Source organism: Periplaneta americana, chromosome 11 (genome assembly GCF_040183065.1).
Source record: "Periplaneta americana isolate PAMFEO1 chromosome 11, P.americana_PAMFEO1_priV1, whole genome shotgun sequence".
Lineage (NCBI taxonomy): Eukaryota > Metazoa > Arthropoda > Insecta > Blattodea > Blattidae > Periplaneta > Periplaneta americana.
In genome coordinates this window covers 129,762,265-129,789,232 of record NC_091127.1, presented here as the reverse complement: position 1 = coordinate 129,789,232, position 26,968 = coordinate 129,762,265, and positions in this window count along the sequence as shown.

Sequence of the window (26,968 nt, the reverse complement as noted above, 5' to 3'; positions counted from 1 at the left end):
CAAACTTTTCTATTTTCTGCCTTCCTCTTAGTCCTCGCATATGATCCACATATCTTAATGTCGCCTATCATCTTATAATTTCTTCTGCCCAGAACTATTCTCCCGTGCTGGGTAACTTTCGGTGCTGGACCCCGGACTCATTTCACCGGCATTATCACCTTCATTTCATTCAGCGTCGTAAACAACCCAAAAAATAAAAAAACTATTCTCCCGTTCACCATTCCTTTAAGTGCATCCTTCAGTAGGCAGTTTCTTCTCAGCTAATGACCCAACCAATTCCTTGTTCTCTTTCTGATCAGTTTCAGCATCATTCTTTCTTCACACTCTTTCCAACACAACTTCATTTCTTGTTCTATCTGTCCATTTCTCACGCTCCATTCTTCTTCATATCCTCACTTCAAATGCTTCTATTCTGCATAAAGGGGTAACATTCATGGTATAGTAGCAGGTTGTTACTCATTTAAACACATTTTTAATTTTCAGACATTTAAAAATATTCTGACAAGGAAAATCGGAATATTCAGTTGATTCCTTAGTTGATGCTTTGATTTTTTGCCAACATTTTTATATCAGTTTATACTGAATCAGGCAACCTTAGAATGACTTGATGATAATGCAATAAAATATTTTAAATTATTATTGAAACTTTCAGTAGAAAAATTATTTTCGTATTATTTTCCATTTCGGTGTTTCATAAAACATCTTATCGTAAAAATCCCCCAATACCGACTCATATATGCCACTTAAAGTTACAAAAAAAATTAACATGTTCTATTTGTCTTGTGTTAAAGTAAAAAACAGATAATGATTCATTTTCAACGAGTATATAAAAAAATGTTAAAACGTCACAGCTAAAGCAGATATTTAATGACATACCTGTTATAATGTGTCTCTATAATTTTTCGTAACATTAAAAGTTTGTTAATGTTCATAAATGGAAAGGTATGTCCTTAGGCTCATTTATCGCTGATTTGGCTTAACATGTCTATATCTAAAGTCTTGTGGATATGGAGTTATTTGTATGAAAATTGTATGACTATGAGATTGTTTTGTAATTAATTATACATTTAAAAGCAAACTAAGTTTACAAAGGGACATTACCATATTATGTTTGTGCTTATGCAATAGAAACATTGACACAGACGAAAACTTCAAGTGACATCATATTATGGGAAAAAATCTTTTTGATGATTCCAAGCATTGTAGGCTGCTCTCTCTCTCTATAGCACATTACAAATTAAAACACACAAACAAAAATTTTTGAGCCCTAAAATAGTCAATCTCTTTATTGAGACGTAATTCGGCATGAAATTCTCGAACAAATAGGTTTATAATAAATCTCTGTACTTCCAGAAAATCTTATAGATCAGAAGAATAGTACTATTAATGTTTTATGCTCGACCATGCCGAAATGTAGTAATTATACACCTTGTAGCAGTTCTTTAATGCATGTCATTAAAGTACACCTACTCATTAAAGTACAGGTCTTCAGCCAATGATAACTCAGCTTACATGTGTTTAGCCAATGACAAGTCAGCTTTGTACCGTTATAAAACCGCAAGTATCGATTATTCTCGGATATGCAATCGAAAGAGAATTAGCGAAAAGTCACGGAGGCTGGAAATCCAATACTGTCGCAGAAGGTTATGTTCTGTTACTATAATAATTAGCGTTAATTGTAAATAATATTCAAATAAATTCAATTTGTCATCTTGTTTTTCAATGTCGAATTCAGTAATCAAGGTTATAATATTATAATATTATCAAGTTTAACGAGACTACATCAAGGTCAATGACATTATTGTTCCTCGGAAAAAATCAATACTTTCGCGTCTGCGCACATCTCATAATTCACGACCTAGAACAAGGTCAATTCCGATCTTGTCAGATACAAATCAAATGTATACATCTGAATATCGGTAATTTCAAGTTAGAAAAATGGTCGAGCATAAAAAGTCGTATGAAACTCTCCTATAATGGTAATTAAGAAGCTCGTATGAAAATTATTAAACTCGTTTGCGTTCGTTTCATAAAAATCCATACTCGCTTCTTAATTACTATCATTATAGGCTCGTTGCATAATGTACTATTATTGACAACATTTTCAACTGCAGACAGGGGAACGCATGGGTAGAGGGACGGACAGGAGGTCAGGGAGGCTGTTATATGAATTGATTAACTGATTGTTTTAATTAACCTTTATATACAGTACATACATTTTATCTCTCCACACTTTTAGCTTCGTCTTTCATAAGGTGAGTAATATTTTTAGCACTTTCACAATTAAAATTGTAAAAAGGTGTCCGTTCTATGGTTTATCTTGTATATTCCTATACAAGCGATTAGTGCGGGCCGCGTGTGGGCAGGTTTCTGTGCATTGCCGCTTCCACTCTACTTACGCGAGCGTCGAAAGATAAGATGTATGCACCATAGATTCATTATTATAGAGTAAGCATAATCCGCAACTGAAAGAACCGAACAAATTTCAAGTTGATTTTAACATATTCTCCTATTATATTATGATAAAGATACCATATTCGTGTAAGATCTCATTCAGAGTTGAAATTTAATTGTGACGAGAAATAACTAACAAATATTAACCGGAGTATTCTTTCAGGCACATGGATGGTTTACAAATTTTGTGATAGGAGAAATGAAAGGGTAGTGGAAACAATGCCCTTGAGGGAACATATTATTCATGCATATACTAAACTGCTCTTGACTTGGTACTGTGATTTATGAAATTATCTATAGCAATCTCAGGCCTCGAGTGACATTTCTTAGGACTATTTCGTGAATGAAATGAACATTAAAAAATAATATATCCCTAAAATTCGCTCGCAAAATGTTAATAATTTTATATTTATAAATACTTACCTATTCAGACATTGTGAAGTTGGAATGGATGAATATCGATTACTGAACAAAGAAATTGGATGCTATTCAGTAATGCCAATTTAGAAAAGCGAAATAGAGTTTTAACATTGTTTATTACATGCATTGCGCTTTTCTCTTGTTATTGTAAGAGAAATACATTTTCATTATCTGCTCAAATCATAATTTAATATAATTAGAAATAACCTAATTAAATGAACAATTGTTGAAAACGCAGTTATCAAATCTGAATGAAGAAGTGTCATTTTCTTTATATACTTTGGACATGGAATTAGAGGATGAAGATATAAATGTGGAAGTAGAATTTATTTCGCACTTTATTTAGTACTTCATCGTTACATTAATGGAATCATGCTAATCAATTTACGGGGAAACATTTGGCGACACTGACTAAACAAAAGAACGACCATGCGATAAATTGATTGTAATAAATCGATTTGCAAAAATTATCGCGATGTATGACTGTGATTGGTTGGAATTCAAAATTTCATTACAATTCATTGGCCGAAAATGGAATGACGTAATATAAACGAAATTGTCACAATAAAACTTTGATGGTATTTATTTATGTACATATTATAATCAACTAAATGTAGTGGTACCTTGCATATAAATCTGTTTTCCATTTTGGTCAGTAAAGTACAAACATTCTGCATCGAGTAGTGGTTATTTTAAATAGTATGGAAAATGCAAAATAAAATTATTTTTAAAATAGGCCGAACTTGTACAATCAATGACTTTGTGACCAGAATTAATGAAGATCTAGCATTTGTAGCTCAATGGGCGCAAAAATTTGGACTCAGACTAAATCCAGACAAATCACAAGCTATACTGTAATAATGGGCCATCAACGAGCACTAAACAAAATAGATGTAGCCACTGTATCAAATACAAAAATAAATAAAACCACAATTACATATAGTAAGACAGTAAAAAATTTAGGGGTATATTTAGATTCAAATTTAAATTTTCAAAGTCAAGTGACCTACATATGTAACAAAACTTTTTCCATAATTCTTTCCCTCAGACACTTAACCAACGTTCTACCTCTCAGCCTTAAAAAGAACATGATCCAAACTTTAGTGATGCCCCACTTTCATTATTGCGATTCTCTATTCACGAATCTAAATACTGATCTTTCCCATAGACTACAGCGTGTTCACAATATCTGCGTTCGTTTCATTTGTAACATTAGAAAATTCGATCATGTAACACCGTCACTAGAATTGTTGTCTTGGAGTCCACTTAAAGAAACAAGATTCTTCAACTCTCTCTTATTACTAATTAAAATCATCCACACCTCCACACCCTCTTACCTAGCATCTCGTTTTGTTTACCTTTCACTACCTCGAATCCGGAACATGTACCTTCTCTCTATTCCTCTGCACAGACCATCCTTCTACTCATCATTTTTCCTCATATATATTCCACGCCTCTGGAATTCTCTCCCTAACCATGTCAGAGAGTCGGACAATATCAAAATTCAAATTTAAAATAAAAAAATTACTTTCTAAGTCATGGAATTGACCACACCTGTGGAGTAACGGTCAGAGCGTCTGGCCGCGAAACCAGGTGGCCCGGATTCAATTCCCGGTCGGGACAAGTTACCTGTTTGAGGTATTTTCTGGGGTTTTCCCTCAACCCAAGATGAGCAAATGCTGGGTAACTTTCGGTGCTGGACCCCGGACTCATTTCACCGGCATTATCACCTTCATCTCATTCAGACGCTAAATAACCTAAGCTGTTGATAAAGCGTCGTAAAATAACCTACTAAAGTAAGTCATGGAATTGCTTGTTGAACACCTGTCAGGTTGCGCAACTTCGCCTTAACCCATGACATATAGTAAATATTGTAACTATGCTGTTGTAAAGTTGACAATTAATATGTAATGTATTTACTATTATTATTATTATTATTATTATTATTATTATTATTATTATTATTATTATTATAAGTTATCACTATCACCATTGCTATCTCTGTTTTCTTTCTTTTTTCTTGCATTAGCTCGATGAGAGCTATATAGTGTTCTTTTGACTCTATAGTGCTTTAACTTCATTTGTATTATTTTCATCAGTGTTTATATATTTTTTTGTATTTATATGTGCTATCTGGTAGGATGGAAGAGAAGGCCTTATGGCCTTAATCCAGTCAGATTAAATAAATAAATAAATTATTAAATGATGCTGACTTTTAATTAGGATTAGCTGATATCAGATCTGTGGAGAAGCGTGTATTTAAATTTGACTCAACAGTGATGTTGCATGTTTGCCACTTCATTCCAGAGTTTGGTGCAGTAGTAATCACGTAAATACCGTACGAGTAGCAGAGAATTTTATGATGACTGTGCAAGTTGTGGCTACGTGGAACAGACTGAATCACTTTGCAGACAAGTTGAGGTATGATTAATGGCGGGAACAGGTAATCAGCCCTAACGACTCGCACCGGGTAATGGCGAACTCGTGTAGCGGCCGCAATCCGGAGGAAGAGCCGTGTTTTGTGTGCAGACGTGTGTTCAAGCCCCGGCGATCCGGGTCCACAAGAAAACATTTACAATTCGCACCAGCCCTCCCACGGTCATGAGATTAAGTCCATTATTTTCGAGTGAATGCAAGGTTTGCTGTTGGATCTGATGTACGGGAATTTGAATTGAATACAGTGTGTTAAAAATTGGAGAGAAGTTCCGTTAAGATAAAATAAATTCAATGAGAAGTAAGACACTGGTTCAGGGAATAAAAATGAAGATGGAAATTTGTGAAAAAGATTGAGTTAGGTAGAGTGAAATCGGGAATCGGTGAAGTTTGGAGTTGGATATTCCGGTGATGAATAGTAAAGCCGGGAATTTCCTGTAGGAGAGTGAATTATGATATTGGGTGAATAAGTGTGAAGCCGTAAGTTCGACGAAGGATAAATCAGGCAGGAATTCAATATAGAATAGTGGGACGGAGAAAAATAGTAAACTGGGGAACTCGTTGAATCGTGAAGCAAGGAATTTTGTGAATAATGAGGCTGGAATCACTAGAAGTAATAGATGATAGGGCAATTTGGCAAAAATAGTGGCGCTAAGATTTTCATAAAAATAATAAAGCTTAAAATTTTGTGAATAATAATAATAATAATAATAATAACCATGATGATAATAATAATGATGAAGATAATAATAATAATAATAATAATAATAATAATAACCATGATGATAATAATAATGATGAAGATGATAATAATGATAATAGTAATAATAATAATAATAATAATAATAATAATGATAGTGAAGCTGCGGATTTGGTGAATACTGGGTGTTCATTTCAAAATTTGTCATGACGTCATTGTTGTGAGTCAGCGATTTGAAGCGAGTTTCAGCTTTTATGTCAGAGAAGTTGCCTATTAATCAAGGCATTCAATCTGAACTTGAGAACGTGTACGGTATAACTTGTACGTTGTAGCAACAGATGGCGGTCTGTACTGTCTGTGTGCTACCATAACCTCTTTCAAGCTGTGTTTTGCGTGGGCAAGTCATACGCAGGGTATTTGTTTCATCGGTTGCGTACGGCAACATTACACAATACAAATCAAATGCTCCGTGTCCATGTTGACCGTCGAAGTTAATATCAACAAATACGTAAGTAATCGTCTTCACCCTCTCCCCGTATCCCGATAATAAGAACAAAACTCACCTCAGTACGTGTTTCCAAACAGTTCACATTCCTGTCACTACAGGCGTTACCGTACGTATCGGTAAGTACTATTCAGAATGAACGCCGTACTTGCTAGGCAACTTCTCTAGCACGTAGGTAATACGCCTTTGCGGAAGTGTAGGAAGATTGAATTCTCTAGGCTCATCGGCTAGCCACATGACGGCATACAGCGAGCCATGACATACTTTGAACTGAACACACAGTAGAAATGAAGCCGGGAATTTGGTACTTAATAGAGAAGACGCGAATTTTATGAAGAAAATGAAGCCCGGAATATTATGAATAAAACTATCTCTAAAAATGTGGCGAATATTAGAGAAGCAGCGGATATGAATTTGGCGAACAATAGTGAAGCCAGGAATTTACTTAATGATAGAAGACCCGGGAATTTAGTGAAGAATAGTGTAATGAAGTTTCGATGCAGGAAACAGAAGCGCGAGGTTTGGTGCAAAATAACGAAGTCTTCTGAATTCGGCCCAAATACTGAAATCGGAAATTCCGTGGACAAATATGACATAAGCGATTCGGTGTATATTAATAAAAGCGTAGAAATGGTAAAATTATTGACCGACGTCCATCGGTGATGAATAGCAAAGCTGGAAATTCTGAAAATAATAGTGAAGCTTGATATTCAATGAAGATTATTGACGCCTGAACTCGCTAATGAATAGTGAAGTTTTTAATTCAGTAAAAAATAATGAATTCTGAAATGTAATGAAGACTAGTGACACGTGCTCCGTTAAGAATAGTAAAGTTCGGAATTAAGTTAAGAATAGTCAAGTCGGAGATTCAGTGAAGTCTATTGACGCCTAGACTGGATAAATAATAGTGAAGTTAGAAGTTCTATGAAGAACAGCGAAGCCGGACGTTCAAGTTACGCCTGTTAATAATAAAATTGCATTATAAATTCCACTCAAAGAAACGCGTAGAACAAGTAAAACACTAACCTATTACCGTTGTTGTTGTATATGAAATGTCTCATTCTTTACAAAAAATGTGTTAGGCCTACTATTAGAAATACATTATTATGTCGGTGATAATATATGGGCTGATGTGAAACAATTTTAAGCCTACTATTAAACTATTTTTAATTCTATAGGCTGTATAAGATATACGTATTACATTTTGCAATTTTATTGACAATGTCATGGAAGAATGGCAGATACATCTAGAGACTCATTTTAAAATTAATAACGTGCTTTTAGACACAATTTTATTTGCAGATGACCAAGTTCTAATCTGTAGCTCAGAGGATAATTTACAAAAAGCCGTATAGGCTACCAATTAAATACTCTAAGTAAAAAAATACGCTTTAAACATCTCCACAGCCAAAACAAAAGTCCCAGCATTCCAAGTGTCCAATACAATCAGGGCTAAAATCATTTTAGAAGAAAAATGATGGAACAAGTAAAAAATTTTAATTATTTAGGCTGCAGTGTATCATAAATTAAAAATGACGATGTAATAAAAATATTAATAAATTTAACTATCTATACGGAACAATAAAAAGAAATCTCAAACAAACCAGAAAAGAAACGAAATTAATATTTTATAAAGTAATGGCAATGCCCATGTTGCTATATGGCTCGGAATGTTGGACATTAAGAAAAAGTGAAGAGAGAAGAATAGAGGCAGTGGATATGAGATTCCTAAGGAGTATAGCCGGCTACACTTTGTTAGACAAAAGGAGAAATGATGACATAAGAAAGGAATTAGGCATCTTTAAACTAATAGAGAAGATATACCAATATAGAACTAAGTGGAGGGAACATATGGAAGGAATGGAAGAATACCACATTCCAAACTGCTATTAGATTACAGACCAACAGGCAAAAGAAACATTGGCAGACCAAAGAAAAGATGGACTCAACAAATGTTTAATGCATGAGACCGGAACAAACCTTTAGAGGCTTAAACCTTGATGATGATGATGATGATGATGATGATGATGATGATGATGATGATGATGATGATGATGATGATTTTGTAATTTCAGTTTGACTGCACCAATAAGAAGAATATCTTTCACGCGGTTTTTCTTATTCCAGTTTGAAATTTTATTATTTGGATTATTGATTCAAATTTGGTATGAAATTGTATTATTTGTAATTTTCATAATTGTAATAATGTTGATAATGATTATGATGATGATGAGGATCTTCTTCTTTTTCCTTCACGCATTAGACATTATTGTCTGTAGCAATCTACATATCTTGTTCATGGCACCGTTTTTTGGGTCTTCCTATATTTCTTTTTCTTACCGGTTTATAATTCTTAAAATGAAATGGTAGTCTATTTTCATTCTTTGTAGGCTACATGGCTTATCTACTTGGTTTTATAATCTTTAGTTTTATCGTTCAGATTAGGGCCTATATATATATTTATTTATTTATTTATTTATTTATTTATTTATTTATTTATATAATTCCTTTCTTATATCATCTTCACTTCTTTTATGATCTATTTTCTTATAGCCACCAACTGCTCTTAGAAATCTCATTTCATTTGCTTCAAGTTTGCTTTTATTTTTCTCTGTCATGATCCAAGTTTCGCTCCCATATAATAGTATTGGCACTGAAATTACTTTATAAAACTTTAATATTGTGTCTTTTCTTGTCATGATAATAATAATAATAATAATAATAATAATAATAATAATAATAATAATAATAATAATAATAATAATAATAATATTATTATTATTATTATTATTATTATTATATTAATTTATTACCATTTTTGTCCGAAGAATCAACTGTGCCTAGTTATAACACGAATGGCCGTATCTATTATTTATAAATAGATGCTTTTCATTCATTCCCTTTTCCAGTTTGAGCTAGAGAAGCACAACAAATCTAATTAGAGAACCACTGTAGTTCTCGAATGAGTAGTTCCGATATTTTAAATATTTTAATCCAACCGTCGCATCGCTTACACAGCGAGTGTTAGCATATTCCATATACCGATAATTAATTTTTTTGTGGAACTCTTATTAGTTTGCAATACTTTACGCCTTAAAAATTAGGTTAGGTTGAACCGCCACTCCAATACGTTGAAGAAGTTGCCGCATGAGTAAGGCTCATTGAGAACAAAATGAACTGTCTTCTATTGGATTGCTTCAGCGTTTCTCAACCTGTTGTCCATGGAGCTAGTACAGCCATTCCAGTCGTCACGGATGTTACATTTTTACTATTTTCAGACTTTATACTCTTATATTGAAAATGGAATAGCTCTTGTCAATTTTATTAGAATCAATTTAGAAGATCCTATCGTTTAACAGAAAAAAACGTTTGAATAAAATGTATTATTATTGGAGAAAATAAAGAAAAGCTTCCGTCACGGATATTACAAGATTTATGAACTCACTTTACACCTTATTAACAAAAAGTATAAAACACAGGCATCTGCCTCAAGAAAAAAGAGATTCATTCTCATAGTTTCCATGTGAAAACTATGCAAATCTCATAGCATCCAAAACTAATCGGTAAATATTTTATAGCTGTTTCTTTCATATCACGGATGTTACACATATTTTGTCACGGATGTTACAGATGAGTTAATGTCCATTTTTCCAGTTTCAAAACAACTATGACATTTCTAAGTCAAAATATTCACTTGAACTGTAAGATTTCTGATTTTTATTAACCAGTATATTTAAAATAAATAGCAGAAAGAATATAGTACAGAGTAAAGAGTTCCTTTATTCTGGATCTCTGGAGTGAACAGTGCAGGCTCTCAAAATATTTCTTCAACATTAGCTCTTTGAAAAACATACAGTAACAGCTGATCTCTCTATGAGTAAATGCTGCAAACTTTAGGGAAACAAAAAGTATCCATTACCTACCCAAGACCATTTAGACTCAATACCCATAGAACTTGTAAAATATTTTCCTTTTGAAAATAAAACGTTGAAATATTTAAATGTATGGCCTTATCCATGTCTCACACTAATAATAAAGAAATATTTCTGAAAAACATTTTTTTATTGGAATTTCCACTTCTCTCTGGAATGGCTGAGTAGTCTTCAAGGTGCAGCTGATGAAATAATTGTTTTTACGAGAGAAAAATATTAATCCAAGTAATATAATACAAACACGTTACAAAGAACACATCACAGCCATTAAAACTTACAAAACACCTCCACATATGCAGAACACATCACAAATGCTAACCACACCTACAGAGACATCAACACAGACATGGAAATACTACACATCCAACCAAAAAGCCAGAAGCTGAACACACTAGAACAATATGAAATATGACGACACTCAAAAACACACCCCAATGAAATTCTCAACACAACTCAATTTCAGAACACACACTCTCTTTGACTCTACATTACACCACGCAAACACACACTCACAGGAAACAAAACAAGAGGCGCCAAGACCAACAACGACCAGTTCTGAGGATGACCCATAATAGGTCGAAACATGTAAACCAAGTCCGATAGAATTTAACACAAGAAAGTCATATAATACATATTCCGAAGTGATACAGTGTTAAAAGTTGTGTAATCAAGATGTATAATACAGTTAATTAATTTATAATATTTGAAATATCACTCTCAATTAGATAATAGCTACAGATATAGACAATGAAACAACCATTTCACCCCATATTGATAAAAAAGTTAGCTCTTGACTTCAATTTTACAAGGGTACAAACAAATTACTTACTGAGCTCTTGGCTAAGTGCTTTGCACACAAATATATTTTATTTGTCACATTAGAATATTGAAAAGTTACAGTGCTAGCTGTCTGTTTTCTGACCTTCTATTATCTAATCCATCACTATTTCAAAGTGATTTGAAGCAATATATCATAAACAATTTTCACTCCAATGTTCCTAATAATAAGCACAAGATACTGACAAAACCTGTAGTATCGCTCTAATGTTATAAACAACTGTAAGGAACAAACTTTGGAACGCGTGAGAATGGGGCACAGTTATGAATCAGCTGATCATTTATGGTCGTCTATGCATTGCTCATAGATTTTTCAAGGGTGTGATACCCGAATATTTTTTTAAATATACTATATCACATATATGCCTTTGCTGGACTGTAATTGGCTATGACTGGTCGTATTTTATTGCATACTTTTTGTAAAATGTTGTATTAAAATAATAGCAATGTAATATAATCCTAACGATTCAATGTAATTTGATTTCAAATGGAGAATGCTGTAATAATTACATTTTGATCATACCGGAAATTTGTGGGTCAATTAGTCGGGAAATATTAAGAACAGAACTTCTGGACATGATTCTATGTACACATGTGAAGGAGCTATTGCGATTTTTCCTGGAATCTCTCCATTATGACTAGTCTTCTTCTCTGCCTTATAAGTGATGCATTTAGTATATTTAGATTTAGATTTTATTTAATAATAGCATATACATAAAAAAACGTTACATTAAAATACCCCGAAAGAGCAAAGATCATGTTCGGGGGCAGTTCCGTTACATAGATACACATACTTTGTAGACAAAATACTTAAGAAAAAAGCTCACATAATGATTATAATAAAATTAGTAAATAATAATACTAATAATAACAGAGTGAAAAAAGAGACGATGTTTAGATTGATGGATTAATATTAAATTATTATTAGTACTATAATTAGTGCAGGTCATGTTGATATAGTAACCAAGATAAAATAGAAAAATACACTTAGGATAGAAATAAACTTGTTTTACAATACATGGTACATAATATATATACAGGGAAGTCTGTCATATAAATTTTTTAATTCTGGATATTTCAGGCGTTTCCCTGGTTCTGGATACAAAGGCAATCAATAAGTTCCCGAACTGCCCAGAATATAGGCAACGCACAAGACATAGGAAACGGAAAAGTTTTCTAGTGTTGGTCAAGATTTTATCGGGGCACTTCTATTTGTTCTGTCATCATTATACTATTTTCATAATTGATGAGTGTAAACAACAAAGGTTATAAGCGTAGAGAAAAAATTTTTCAGGAGAGACAAAACCCAATAAATTTTTGTACAACCAAATCACTTGCTATTGGTGAAATCCGTGAGTGCATACATTAACTAGAATTACTTTCAATTTCAACATATTTTTGTAGCTTATTAGACCTCACTGTATAACCTGTTTTGACAACCACTTAGAACGACAGGGTGTAAAAAAAAAACTTTATGGACATATTTCTCTAATTCAGAGGATGAAAAATATTGCATGAACATTGGGCGGAAACGCTTTATTTTCTTGTTACAGCTCTTCTACTATAGCCCTATTATATTGTAGGATGCTGTAGATTATGAAATGAAAATAGCATACCACATGGAAAAGTCAGAAAGTGCTCAAAATTCAACGTGATCAGATTGTGAATTTTGACAATCACTACGAATGGACAGACGAGAATCCTAACGCAATTGTTCAATCATATCATCAACAAAGATTATCCGTCAATGTTTGGACCCTCGTTGTTGTTGACGCTTCAGTGAGAACTTATGTTCTTCCACCCAGGCTCAACAGAGAAAGATGCAAAGTGCTCTTAGAGTACATCTTACCTATTCTGTTACATCATATTCCGTTAGCAGTACGACGAAACTCGTACTTCATGCGTAATGGATCTTCTGTTCATTTCAGTGTCAATTTTGGACGACTTATAAATCAAAGGTTCCGTGAGAGATAGATAGAGGTGTACCAATTCCTTGGATATAGAACTCCATACATCCATGACGTCGACCGCTTTTTTACTTCTGGGAAAGACGCGATATTCAACAAGAGGATGAGCGCATCTGGACGTTCTGGATGTTATGGCAAGGTGAAAATTCCCACCATTACGCAGAATTGAACCAGGAGCTTTCAGTCTGTAGCAAGATGCTGTACCAGCTGAACTGCCCTGCCACCTCATTTTTATTTTAAGAATGCATAAGTGCCCTAGTAGTGAGTGTGATTCCAAAACGCATTAAGTTCATTTTTATGAAATTACTAGGCCTATTTTCTATTCACCTATCTAAGGAATGAGCGAGTTTTCACGTGCCACGCTCAATAGCACAACATTTTGGACACGTATTGGTGGTGTTTTGGAATAAAATAAGTTTTATAATGATAGTAGTCTCAAACATAATTATATAATATGTATAAATCATAAATGGACTGAGCCAGTTTTGGGATCTCACTCTGCAAATGATTTCAATAAGGTTACCATTAGAAAATCTCAATGTATTGCCTGCTAAATTAGATGAGATTTGTGCTACGTAAGTCAACACTATTTTCTTCAAGCGCATTCGTTTGTCATTGCATAATGTAGGTGAGATCTGTGTTACGTAACTCAACCCTGTTTTCTTCAAGCGCATTTGTTTCTCATTGCATAATGTAGGTGAGATTTGTGCAACGTAAATCAATCCTATTTTCTATGAGCGCATTTGTATGTCATTGCATAATGTAGGTGAGATTTGTGCTACGTAACTCCACCTTGTTTTCTTCAAGCACATTTGTTTCTCACTGCATAATGTAGCTGAGATTTGTGTTCCGTAACTCAATTCTGTTTCCTTCAAACGAATTTGTTTGTCATTGCATAATGCAGGTGAGATTTGTGTTACATAACTCAAATCTGTTTTCTTCAAGCGAATTTGTTTGTCATTGCATAATGTAAGTGAGATTTGTGCTACGTAACTTAATCCTGTTTTTCTTTAAGCTCATTCTGTCATTGCATAATGTAGGTGAGATTTGTGCTACATAACTCAGATCTGTTTTCTTCAAGCCCATTTGTTTGTCATTGCATAATGTAGGTGAGATTTGTGCTACATAATTCAAATCTGTTTTCTTCAAGCGCATTTGTTTGTCATTGCATAATGTAGGTGAGATTTGTGCTACGTAACTCAACCCTGTTTTCTTCGATTGCATTTGTATGTCATTACATAATGTAGGTGAGATTTGTGCTCCATAACTCAACCTGTTTTCTTCAAGCCAATTTATTTGTCATTGCATAACGTAGGTGAGATTTGTGCTATATAACTCAAATCTGTTTTCTGCAAGAGAATTTGTTTGTCATTGCATAATGTAGGTGAAATTTGTGCTACATAACTCAAATCTGTTTTCTTCAAGAGAATTTGTTTGTCATTGCATAATGTAGGTGAAATTTGTGCTGCATAACTCAAATCTGTTTTCTTAAAGCGAATTTGTTTGTCATTGCATAATGTAGGTGAGATTTGTGGTACGTAACTCAATCCTGTTTTCTTCAATCGCATTTACTTATCATTGCATAATGTAGGTGAGATTTGTGCTATGTAACTCATCTCTGATTACTTCAAAATTATTTGTTTTTCATTGTACCATTGCTCCATTTTTGTGCACTTATCATTTCCTCTCCGATACCGATAAATTTTGTTTCATGCTTTGCTACAAGTGCTCTATGGAATTTGATTTGTTTGCAGTTCCGCTGTCATTGTATTTCGGAATTGCGGAGCGGTAGAATCGCTCTCCTTATTTGTTTATCACATTAGCGGCTCAGTGTTGAACGATATGTTAACCTTCCATTCGCACAGGAATTTACAATTCAGGACATGCAGCGCTGTTCAATATTGATAACACGTTCGATTAATTATGTACAAACTTGGCGTGCTGAATGCACAGGGAAAATAAAGGGTAATTAATTTTAGTCTGCAAAGCCAATGCCATAAAGCCAGGTAGAATTGTTACATCGATGTAATGATTCGTTTGTATTTTGAGACCGTTGAATTTCAATAAAACCGTTATATTTGAATGCTTACTTCACATTCGCATGGTCCGTGGTTCCACTCTTCAATGGGAATTTGTCGCGACCATTCGGGATCAAAAATAAAATACTACTGCCTGCATTGAAACGCGTTTAAAAAAAATACATCAATACTCTAACACACTTTTAAACGCTTTGGAAAAGAGAGTAACAAATGTATAGTACACACGTATTTAAACAATTATTGATCTCTGCTTATACATACACGAAACGTGAACCGTAACCAAACCTATATATAAAAGGTTTGAAATACATTTTCTGTTTTGACCTACATCATGAATGGTCTTTCTCTGTTTCCTTGCATTATGAACATATTTAATTATATTTTGAAGTACCTGACGCCATGATGGTCTAGTGTCTAGAGCTCTGGACTTATCCTGTGGATCCGAGTTCGATTCCTGCGATCAATGTATAACTTTTGTTGGACAAGCTCGTGGTGAAGGTTCTCCTGTGCCATTTTAACAAACTCTCCTCTCCTCCCCTCTTCTCTTCTCTTCTCTTCTCTTCTCTCCTCTCCTCTCCTCTCCTCTCCTCTCCTCTCCTCTCCTCTCCTCTCCTCTCCTCTCCTCTCCTCTCCTCTCCTCTCCTCTCCTCTCCTCTCCTCTCCTCTCCTCTCCTCTCCTCTCCTCTCCTCTCCTCTCCTCTCCTCTCCTCTCCTCTCCTCTTCTCTTCTCTCTCTTCTCTTCTCTTCTCTTCTCTTCTCTTCTCTTCTCTTCTCTTCTCTTCTCTTCTCTTCTCTTCTCTTCTCTTCTCTTCTCTTCTCTTCTCTTCTCTTCTCTTCTCTTCTCTTCTCTCTTCTCTTCTTCTCTTCTCTTCTCTTCTTCTCCTTCTCCTTCTCCTCACCTTCTCATCACGGGTGTAGCGAAGACCAGACTCCTATGGCGCACCATGGGCAGCGACTATATTGATGAATTACGTACATAACTGGTTCCATATGAGAGAATGGCGAATAGTCGAGCACCCGCTATTAGTTAAAATATATATATATATATATATATATATATATATATATATATATATATTTGTTTAATGTATTATGTTCAATTAGTTGTACAGAGTGAACCAGGCAGGGCTAGACTCCTAACCGCATTCACAGCGGCTGTTTCATGCGTAACGACACTACCATATGCGGAGAATTCGTTCCGCGCTTATTCGTTTTGTATTGCGTAATTACGTACTTACAGAATTCACAATTCATGTTCGAAATGACGTCCTTGTAATATCTGGCAGGCTGCACATCTCCAGCAACTCGCCACAGTTCGGTCTCCGAAATAGCTTGAATTTCGTGCCGGATATTTTGAGTTACTCAAGTGACCATCTCATCACTGACATCACCAAGTTTTGTTGGAAAAAAATCCAAATGAGAATGAAGGAAATGAAGTTTTAGGGACATACGGCAACCCATTTCTTTATATGCATCCAGTAATTCCTGAATTCCTTTTTTGTAGTCCGGAGACTTTGTCTTCCCCAAGAAGTTTATACACAGCCACTTGAAGCCTTTCCAAGCTTTTACTTCAATCTCATCCAAAATTTCTTCGAATTTTTGATCCCGCAGTAGCTCTCTAATCTGTGGGCCCACTAAGACCCCTTCTCGTAGTTTAGCAGCTGACACACGACAAAATTTTTCACTCAGATACTGGAATCCTTTTGAAGTTCTCCTTCCAAGCGTCTTCACAAAGGTTTTCGTTAAGCCAAGCTTTATATGGAGAGGGGGAAGCAGTATTTTTTGTTTGTCAACTAGAGGGACATGCTGGACATTTTCTTCACTTGGGTTGTAAGTGCTTCTAGATTTCCAGTCTCGTTTGGTGTAATGTTCACTTGTATTTCGGCTGTCCCATAGACAAAGGAAGCAGCAGAATTTTGTAAACCCCCCTTGCATACCCATCAACAAGCCAATGACTTTCAGATCTCCACATACATGCCACTGGTGTATGTACATCGTACTGAATTGATTTGAGTACTATGTTCATATTTTCATAGGTTTCTTTTAAATGCACAGAGTGGGCAAAGGGTACAGAAGGTTTTAAATTGCCGTTTTGCAGAAGAACGGCCTTGAAACTTTGCTGGGAAGAGTCAATAAATAACCTCCAGTCTGATGCAACATATTGTTGTTTTAGTCCCTGAAAGAGTCCAGGCACATCGTTGCAGAAAACCATTGGACCATCTGAAGAAAAAAAAACTTTTCTAAATATTTTGTCCGTTTTCTATAGTGGCATATCCTGACGTCTTTTTCAACAAGATGTTTCTCTCTAAGCCTAGAAGCTAGAAGTTCCGCCTCTTTATAATATACGTAAATGACCTATGCCAGGATATTACATCAAATGTGAGGCTATTTGCAGACGACTGCATTATCTATAGAAAGATTAGAAATAATTCAGATGTAGATGCTATTCAAACAGACTTGAATAAAATTTACAACTGGGCGTTAAAGCATAGGATGAAAATAAATGGTTCTAAAAGTAAATCTATAACATTTTGTAAAACCCGAGAGGAAACTACTCTTAATTACGAATTCAGTGGTGTTGTAATTCCGCAAGAACAATGTTGTAAATACCTAGGAGTGTATTTAAACTCCAAACTTTCTTGGGGAGAGCATGTTGATAATGTTACAGGCAAAGCATGGAGGGCACTTCACTTTATTATGAGAATCTTGAGAAAGGCTAGCCCCAAATCGAGGGAAATAGCATATCTAACATTAGTGCGACCGTTAATGGAATACGGAACTACATGTTGGGATCCCTATAGAATATATCAGATAAATTCCTTAGAAAGAATCCAGTATAGAGCAGCTAAATTTGTTAAAGGTAAAAGAGAAGATGGGAACGATACGATAAAAGAACTTAAATGGGAAACTTTGGAAAACAGACGTAGGAAAACTAGAATAACATCATTGTATAGAGCACATCTAGGTCAGAAAGCATGGGTAGACATAACGGCTCGGATAGAAAAGCCAACGTACTATGGTAGGAACGATCATGATTTTAAAATCAAATGTAGGAAACAGAAAACGGATGTAGGTAAATTCTCATTTTTAAATAGAACTATAAATGATTGGAATGACCTACCTGCAGCGGTCTTTGAGGGCTGTCCTTCCTTAAGGAGATTCAAGAATAATTTAAAGAGTTGTGTATAAAGTGAAAATTAAAATTAAGGTGACATTCAACATTTAATTTTTTTTAAGGTGGCATGTATTTATCTAGCCTGACGAGTTTACTTCCTTGGTTTGAATTGTAAATTATTTAAAAATAGCGTGTAAGAGGGCCTTAGACTAGAAATGTTTAGTTTAAATGTAGTTCTGTTTATAAGTACAGTATGCATAAGAATGCAATTATTTGACTTATTTGAACTGTTGTATCAGTGAAGCGAGGTGAGTCAGTGAAGTTATGGTTTTACAGTGCAGTGAACAGTTCCGATCAGTGATAATTTATAGCGTCAATGAAATGTGTTCTATAGTGTCAGTGAAATGTGTTACAGAGTGTCAGTGAAATGTGTGCTAAAGTGTCAGTGAAATGCGTCATAGTGCCACTACAGGGAATGAGATGAGAGTAAAGTGAAAGACTATTGAAAATTATGTAGGACCTATACATAATCATGTAGGTTGTGTTGTAAAATTAGGTGTTTTATTTTATGTTTTATTATTATTGTGTTAAATTGTATTGTGTATTCTTATTGTATTGTGTATAAAATTGTATATGTGTTGTAAATTTTATTATGTATTGTAAATTTTATTGTGTATTGCTTATCATTTTAACTGTGTATTGTTAATATTGTATATACCACTGCCACCGGGTGCTTGCCCACTTGCAGTGTAAATAAATACATACATTATCTTTTGGTAGTGAAAGATCTCTAATGAGATCGTTTAGTTCATGTTGGGTAAATCGCTGTGGTTCGGAACTTGTAAACTCAGGAATGCATTCACGATCAGAAGCACATTCTAAATTTTCACTATCACTGCCTAAGTCACAGTCCACTTCCTGGAACAGTTCCATTTCATTTTCTAGAGGTTTCGGAATGGGTAGGTTGTCGTCATCCGGGACCGACCTCATTGCAGATTCAATATTTGGGTATAAAATTTTGTGTTTGTTTCTGGCAGAAAAACCCTTAATGTTAACACAACAAAAATAACAATCGTCAGTGTGATTTTTCGGTTCTCGCCATATCACTGGGATAGCAAATGGTATCGACCTTTTCTTCTTTTGTACCCAGTCCCCTAAGCCTGTCGAACAGGGTTTACATACAACATGTGGTGCCCACCCTTTATCCTGATCACCAAGAGGACAACCAAAGTACAATTGATACAATTTCTGAAGCCGTGGAGTGATTGTACGCCGTTGAGATTTCGGGGTGAAGGAACCACATATGTAGCAGAAGCTGTTGGGATGATTTAGACATTTTCGGGACATGATAGGTGATTTAATCTGCAACAAAATAAAGCCTATTAGTACCTTTACCTCTATTTGCGTACAATTTCACCAAATAAATTTTATTTTTTAGAATGCGTAAATATACCGAGGTCCTAATGAGTTCCCAAAATTAAGGGAGGGAGCGTTTTGAATGTTCCCCAGTAAGAATTGCGAGATTATGTATTATATTTTTAGTTAAACAAGGTACCTATGAAAAACTACATGTACCAGTAAAAGATACAGGCCTACTCACCTTATTAATTGATGTAAAATACACAGCACCTCAAAATATATCACTATCACACAAGATTCACTATAACTCTGTAATACGAATATGTATCGTTCAATCTACAAACTGTGACTGAGGAAGATGATTCCATGGGGATGAAAAAGGACAAGATAAATTTTATCTAGGACAGGAAGTTTACGCGTGGGGTACGCAGCAAAAGATAAGGCACTAAAGAGTGTCACGCTATTAGCCGCACGGAAATAAACGGAGCGACTTAAGAGATTATTATGAATAGATTGAAAACTATTTGTGATATGACAAAAGTAAAACCAGATCTGAAATCAGCGCAACAATATCTAACATACTGTACATATAATACTTTTGGCGAAAATTCATTGTCGATCAGTGTTACTGAAGACTGTGACTTCCCTACCTGCTGAGCTACACGGCTGGATGATGTCGTAGGACTTCACTGTAGTCGGTGGCCAATTTTATCTAACATCTCCTCAGTGAGAATACGCTTCACACATGTTCGTTTCTTATCCAATATGATCCAGTTGTACGAAATTTCTTCACTAAATAGTAAATCATTGCCTTACAAGGCTCTGGCGAATCAGGGAATGACTGACGGAAGTTTGTTACAACTGTTCTCCAAGATTCGTATTTCACAAAGTTGTCTTAAATAAACACTCGTTGTACAAGACTGTATTTCATAGTGGATACACTTTTCCACTCTAGATGTATGGTATATAGCTGTACCCTCACTGTCAGCGTATTCCGAATCTCACCGGACCGGTGGACAACAATGACGTCACGCTGCAGCGAAATAGGAACAAAACTGCTGGAAGAATCGATGGCTGTCATAGTGAATGTATAAGTTGTTGTCTGTGCTACGCTAGCAAAATGTTTGCGAAATTTCCGTACTGCCATCTCGTTCAAAGAAAAGAGAGCATAAACAATTTATTTTTTGAACCGGTAGTAATAACTGGTCCGTTGACATGTTCGCTCATAAGCCATTAACATATTGTTTTTACGTTGTGCTCATTACAAACAATACAGCAGAATTAAAGCAGAACACACCGCCATGACACAACAGTGCACGATGTCATTCGTCTGCTAAATCCCGCCTTATACAAGAACCAATCAGATTCACTGATGGCGGCTGATGGAGATTGCCACCACCTCTGCAAGCTGATGGCACCGGTGCGACAACGGTGGAGCATCAGTGAAGCCATCGGTGAAATTCGAAACACCGCGATGCCATCAGATTCCTCAGCGCTGAGATTCGGAATAAGCTCTGTGTGAACATGTTTGCGGAACTAAACACGAAACGTACGCGAGCAAGAGGTCTGGTCACTGTGATAGCGCAGCAGTTACTACGCATACGACTTTTCGCTGAAGCTGGTCTAGTCCTGGCTGACTCACTCTGTATTTTTTATATCAAAAACTCTCTCATGGCTTCGTTAACTTTTATTTATGCTGCTGTTAATTTTAGATTGGTACATATATTTACTTAATTTCCTCTTCTTTATTATCTGTTCTTCTACTAACTCAAAGAATCTAATTTCTTTAGCTTTATTATTTTCTCGTGTAGTGTCCGATGTACTGAATCACATTCTATAGAAGGTCCTATAGTTATACATTTCAGTAGACATTCAAATGTTATTGTATTCGTAATGTGTTGAGGTCGATTAATTAAAATGTGTCTTAGTGAAACTTACAGCAGAGTCCGTTTAGGCCAGTTTCTATCTGATGCTTTTCCAATTCACTGCGGGCTAAAGCAGGGAGATGCATTGTCACCTCTACTTTTTAACTTCGCTCTAGAATATGCCATTAGGAAAGTTCAGGATAACACAGAGGGTTTGGAATTAAACGGGTTACGTCAGCTTCTTGTCTATGCGGATGACGTGAATATGTTAGGAGAAAATCCACAAATGATTAGGGAAAACACGGAAATTCTACTTGAAGCAAGTAAAGCGATAGGGTTGGAAGTAAATCCCGAAAATACTAAGTATGTGATTATGTCTCGTGACCAGAATATTGTACGAAATGGAAATATAAAAATTGGAGATTTATCCATCGAAGAGGTGGAAAAATTCAAATATCTTGGAGCAACAGTAACAAATATAAATGACACTCGTGAGGAAATTAAACGCAGAATAAATATGAGAAATGCGTGTTATTATTCGGTTGAGAATCTTTTGTCGTCTAGTCTGCTGTCAAAAAATCTAAAAGTTAGAATTTATAAAACAGTTATATTACCGGTTGTTCTGTATGGTTGTGAAACTTGGACTCTCACTTTGAGAGAGGAACAGAGATTAAGGCTGTTTGAGAATTATGCTCTTAGGAAAATATTTGGGGCTAAGAGGGATGAAGTTACAGGAGAATGGAGAAAGTTACATAACGCAGAGTTGCACGCATTGTATTCTTCACCTGACATAATTAGGAACATTTAATCCAGACGTTTGAGATGGGCAGGGCATGTAGCACGTACGGGCGAATCCAGAAATGCATATAGAGTATTAGTTGGGAGGCCGGAGGGAAAAAGACCTTTGGGGAGGCCGAGACGTAGATGGGAGGATAATATTAAAATGGATTTGAGGGAGGTGGGATATGATGATAGAGACTGGATTAATCTTGCTCAGGATAGGGACCAATGGCGGGCTTATGTGAGGACGGCAATGAACCTCCTGGTTCCTTAAAAGCCAATAAGTAAGTGAGTAAGTAATGTGTTGAGGTTGTTTTCTTCGTACCACATACAAGTAATTTGAAATGTAGCCCATTTAATTTGAAGGGAAAATATTACATTTCTATAAGTAGGCCTATTTTACTTTGAGAATTTGTAAATTATATTGAGACTTCCGATGAAGGAAAATGGTTTAAGACAGGAAAAACTGCTGGATGTTGTTTTTGAGATCTTCAAATAATGTGTTAGTCAAACTTTGTTCAAGAAATGTAAACTCTGGAAGATACTAATAAAGGACTGTTGGAATATGCTGAGCAAACTCCAGAGGAGGAGGAAAACCAGGAAGGGAGAAGGAAAGGGCGCAAGGAAACAAAATATTATTGTTCCATATTTGAGTTCTAAGAGAAACGCATTTAATAATTGTTGACTCAAGTCTTAAGTCGGCCCGTGGAATGTCTTCATCTAGACTTGACAATTAAATCATTTTGATGGAATTTGGCAGCGGCAGCGGCAGCACTCTGAACTAACAGTAATGAGAGAGGGAGAAGCCAAGGACCTCCGAACTAATTCCTGTCACTCTTAAGACTTACCCAGCAGAGATGAGCACGACACGATGTCAGCAGTTTCTGCTTAGTGATGTGTGGGATTTTGATCTGACCTCTTAGTAAAGACTGTCTGCTGTCGTTTTGTGGATGTACATGTAGTTATAAGCAGAGGAACCAATCTGCACACTACTATTATTTATATCTCTGTTAATATTACAACCACATTCAGTATATAATTCGTAATGATTTATCGGCACTACCAGTACTGTCAAGATTAATGCCACTATTGATAAAACTACCTGATGATTTTCAATACTACACAACTACCAGTAACACTAAAACTCTTATCAAAAGCACTAATGTGAACAATACTAACAGTATGACTGGTAAGGGTCTACAGAATTAAGTTACTGACAAATCACCCGAGTAGCTCAATTGGTAATTGTATCTGCTTGCTCATACTGCCTCATCTCACCAAGTATCACAATTAACAAAGTAATCTGTATCACTATCATTATCGTTAGTGATAACTAGACTTTGTATTTCTGCTACCTATAAACTGGAATGAAGTTGTCTTGTTTCGAAGTATATGTGACGTCACAGCGCAGGTACAGGTACGTTCGTATACAAAATAGCTACGCATCCTCTGTCCTCTTCCTCTAGAAAGTCAAAACCAGGGCGCAATTATATTAGCCTTACGATCACTGCTCTTACTAGTAGTATTATTTAAATAATTACAGCTTTGTTGCTGATTGTAGGTTTATTACAGGGTAAAATGTCTTGGGTAAGACACTCAAGCGTGTAATAATGCAGGGCATAGTTGAGGATATTTGAACTAATATTTTCACTGTCAGTAGAGATAACATTACATATAAATTATATAAAACAAATGTAAAAGTAACAAGAAGAGTGCACTGAAAGGCACTGCAATAACAAAAGACACAGAAAGTGTTTTGAACGTAATCCAAAAGAAAAAGTACCATCACAATTTTAAAATCATGAAGATATCAACTCAACGTTTAGCATGGATATGTGTAGCCTACTATGATGTTCAGTGGCAACATACCAATTAATAAATTAAATAATCTACATTTCAAGGAATTTCTAGAAAAGTATATAGAAAATTAGTGGTTTTCAGTGGTGAGGAACATATGCAATAGCCTAATGAAACACGAAAAAATATCAGACAATAGGAATATCTTGCAGGCCTACTACATCATGCACCAATAACGTCATGTGCCATTGACAGAATTTCTTACAATATAAAATCATTTCAAGTGACATTCGCATATGTTCAAGTTCCGTAACTTACGAACGCACGTTATTATTACCTGGAAAGATCTCGACTCAAGCATGTGTTTTCTAGCATAAATTCAGGATGTCGTGATTTGACTGTACTCCACGAACACGCATCGAGATGTGTTTGTTTATATCCTTATCCGTTGCATTACCTGTGTTCGGCGTATTATATATCCAGTGTGTCTTTAACTTCAGTCTTTAGGTAGCTGGAATACGAAGCCTAGTGATAACATTATCAATTCTATATCATCATTAATATTAACACTATAAACATTTTCACTTGTACCATTAATACGACTACCACAATTACCTACAGCACTACCTATATTATTAACTCTGAAACTATCACCAATATCATTGTCACAACGATACTACTACCACCACATGTAAAGTAGGATCACGTAAGTGTAGTTCCTAAAAGTCTAATTTGTCCGTTTCTTGAGTGTTGCCAACTAATAACAAATATCACCAAAGAGGCTAAAATCACAACGCTACGTACTGAAATGATGATGATGATAATAATAATAATAATAATAACAATAATAATAATGATGATGATGATGATAATAGCGTATCAGAATATTCCAGGAGGTAGGATATGATGGTAGGGACTGGATTAATCTTGCTCAGCATAGGGACCTATGGCGACCAGGCGGGCTTATGTGAGGGCGGCAGTCAACCCCTGAGTTCATTAAAAGCAAAAGTAATGATAAATTATTAAAAATAACAATGTCTTGCTTATTTACGATGTCTCATCTTTGTTGCGAGGTGTTTCCTAAATTCTTCAACAATTTATGAAATAACATATTTTCATCTGGACTTCTCGCATATTATTTTGGTAATTAGGATTAGTATGATCTAATAATAAAATTTTTGTCTGGCAACAGGAAATTAATTTCTTTGACTTAACAATTTACGATTCAAGAGATCTAACCTAAAAATGCATTTTGTTTGATCACGTGAAATGATTAGTACGAATTCATAAAAGAGATTACCACTTTAAAAGATATGAGCCGTTCAGAGCAGAAGTGGTGTAAGTCATAATTGGGTAATGAGGTTTAAAGTAAAAATTTTATAAAATACAGCGCAAAGTAGCAATTAATATGTTCCTAGTGCTATCCACTGACTACTAAGAGTTTAATTGAATATTAATTGCTACTTTGCGCTATATTTTAAGGGAATGTTTACTTTAACCCTCATTACTCATTTTTTATTTACACCACTTTTGCTCTGAACGGCTCACATAGCCTACTTAAAATACTCACAAGCACTTTCTTTCTTGAAGAAGCCACTACCTTGCTATTTCCTCTCTTGGGATATCTTAATAAAAATGTAAACACGAAAGAAATTAATTAAAATGTGAAACATATTTACGTGCATGTTTCATACGAAGTAGGTCTATAAGCTAAGCTATATGTTATTTAATTACTCTTACCTCAATATAGTGTTGAATTGGAATCACAAAGCAAAGGAACTGAATTGTATATTGATATTAATATTAATACCACTGTTACTAATTAATTATTAATTCACAAGGCTAGGTAGACTACTTGAATTTTCATTAGTTTCCTTTAGTGCAAAACCGAAATTATTGCTGTCAACATAAAAATTAGAAAATAACTGCCAATTTTTAGTGTTTGTCAATACCCGAAATTCGAAACAAACTTGGAAAAAGAAATTCAATCTGAGAGCTAAAAAAATCACTATAATCCACTAGGATATGTAGTAACAGGGAAAAATGGTTAGGTTTCATCCTTACGGTATTAAGTAAGCTGATCCGAACTATAAAATCACAGTCATTACCTCAATAATTAATAAAAATTTGCTTACTATTATAACCAACATTATTAGTATTAATATCAACTACAACCAACAAAACAACAACAATATTACAATTAACACAATCATCTGTACCACTATCATTGTCGTTACTGCCAAGATTATGAATACTCCAAACACCGAAATCGGTACCACAAATGACACTGTAATAAACATACAAGCTCATCTAAAGTTTCCACTTTAGTAATAAAGGCTACCATTATCACTTTGATCATCGCAATTATCCGCCACAAGTATCACTGCCATTCCTATCATCACCATAACCACTACCATCCGGACAATAATCTTCATCATCGCATTCAGTACTAGTAGGCCTACTGTGTTACCATAAACGCCACTACAAAAATCGCCATACTATTACCACCACTACCATAACCACTCGTGTAATTTGAATAAAAACAGAAGCAATGCAAAAACAAATGAACAGAGCATAGTGATAAGTGTCAGATATGAATGAATGAGGGTGGGAAATGGGAGGAGAAACTTTAAAAAGTACGCGAACGCATTTTTGCAGGGAGTTCGGGGCTGAGAAAAATTGAATATATGAGCTGCAAGCCTATTGACCACTTGTCTCACTCCGAGTTTCATTGCTCCACTGAAGGAAATTTAAAATATTTTGAA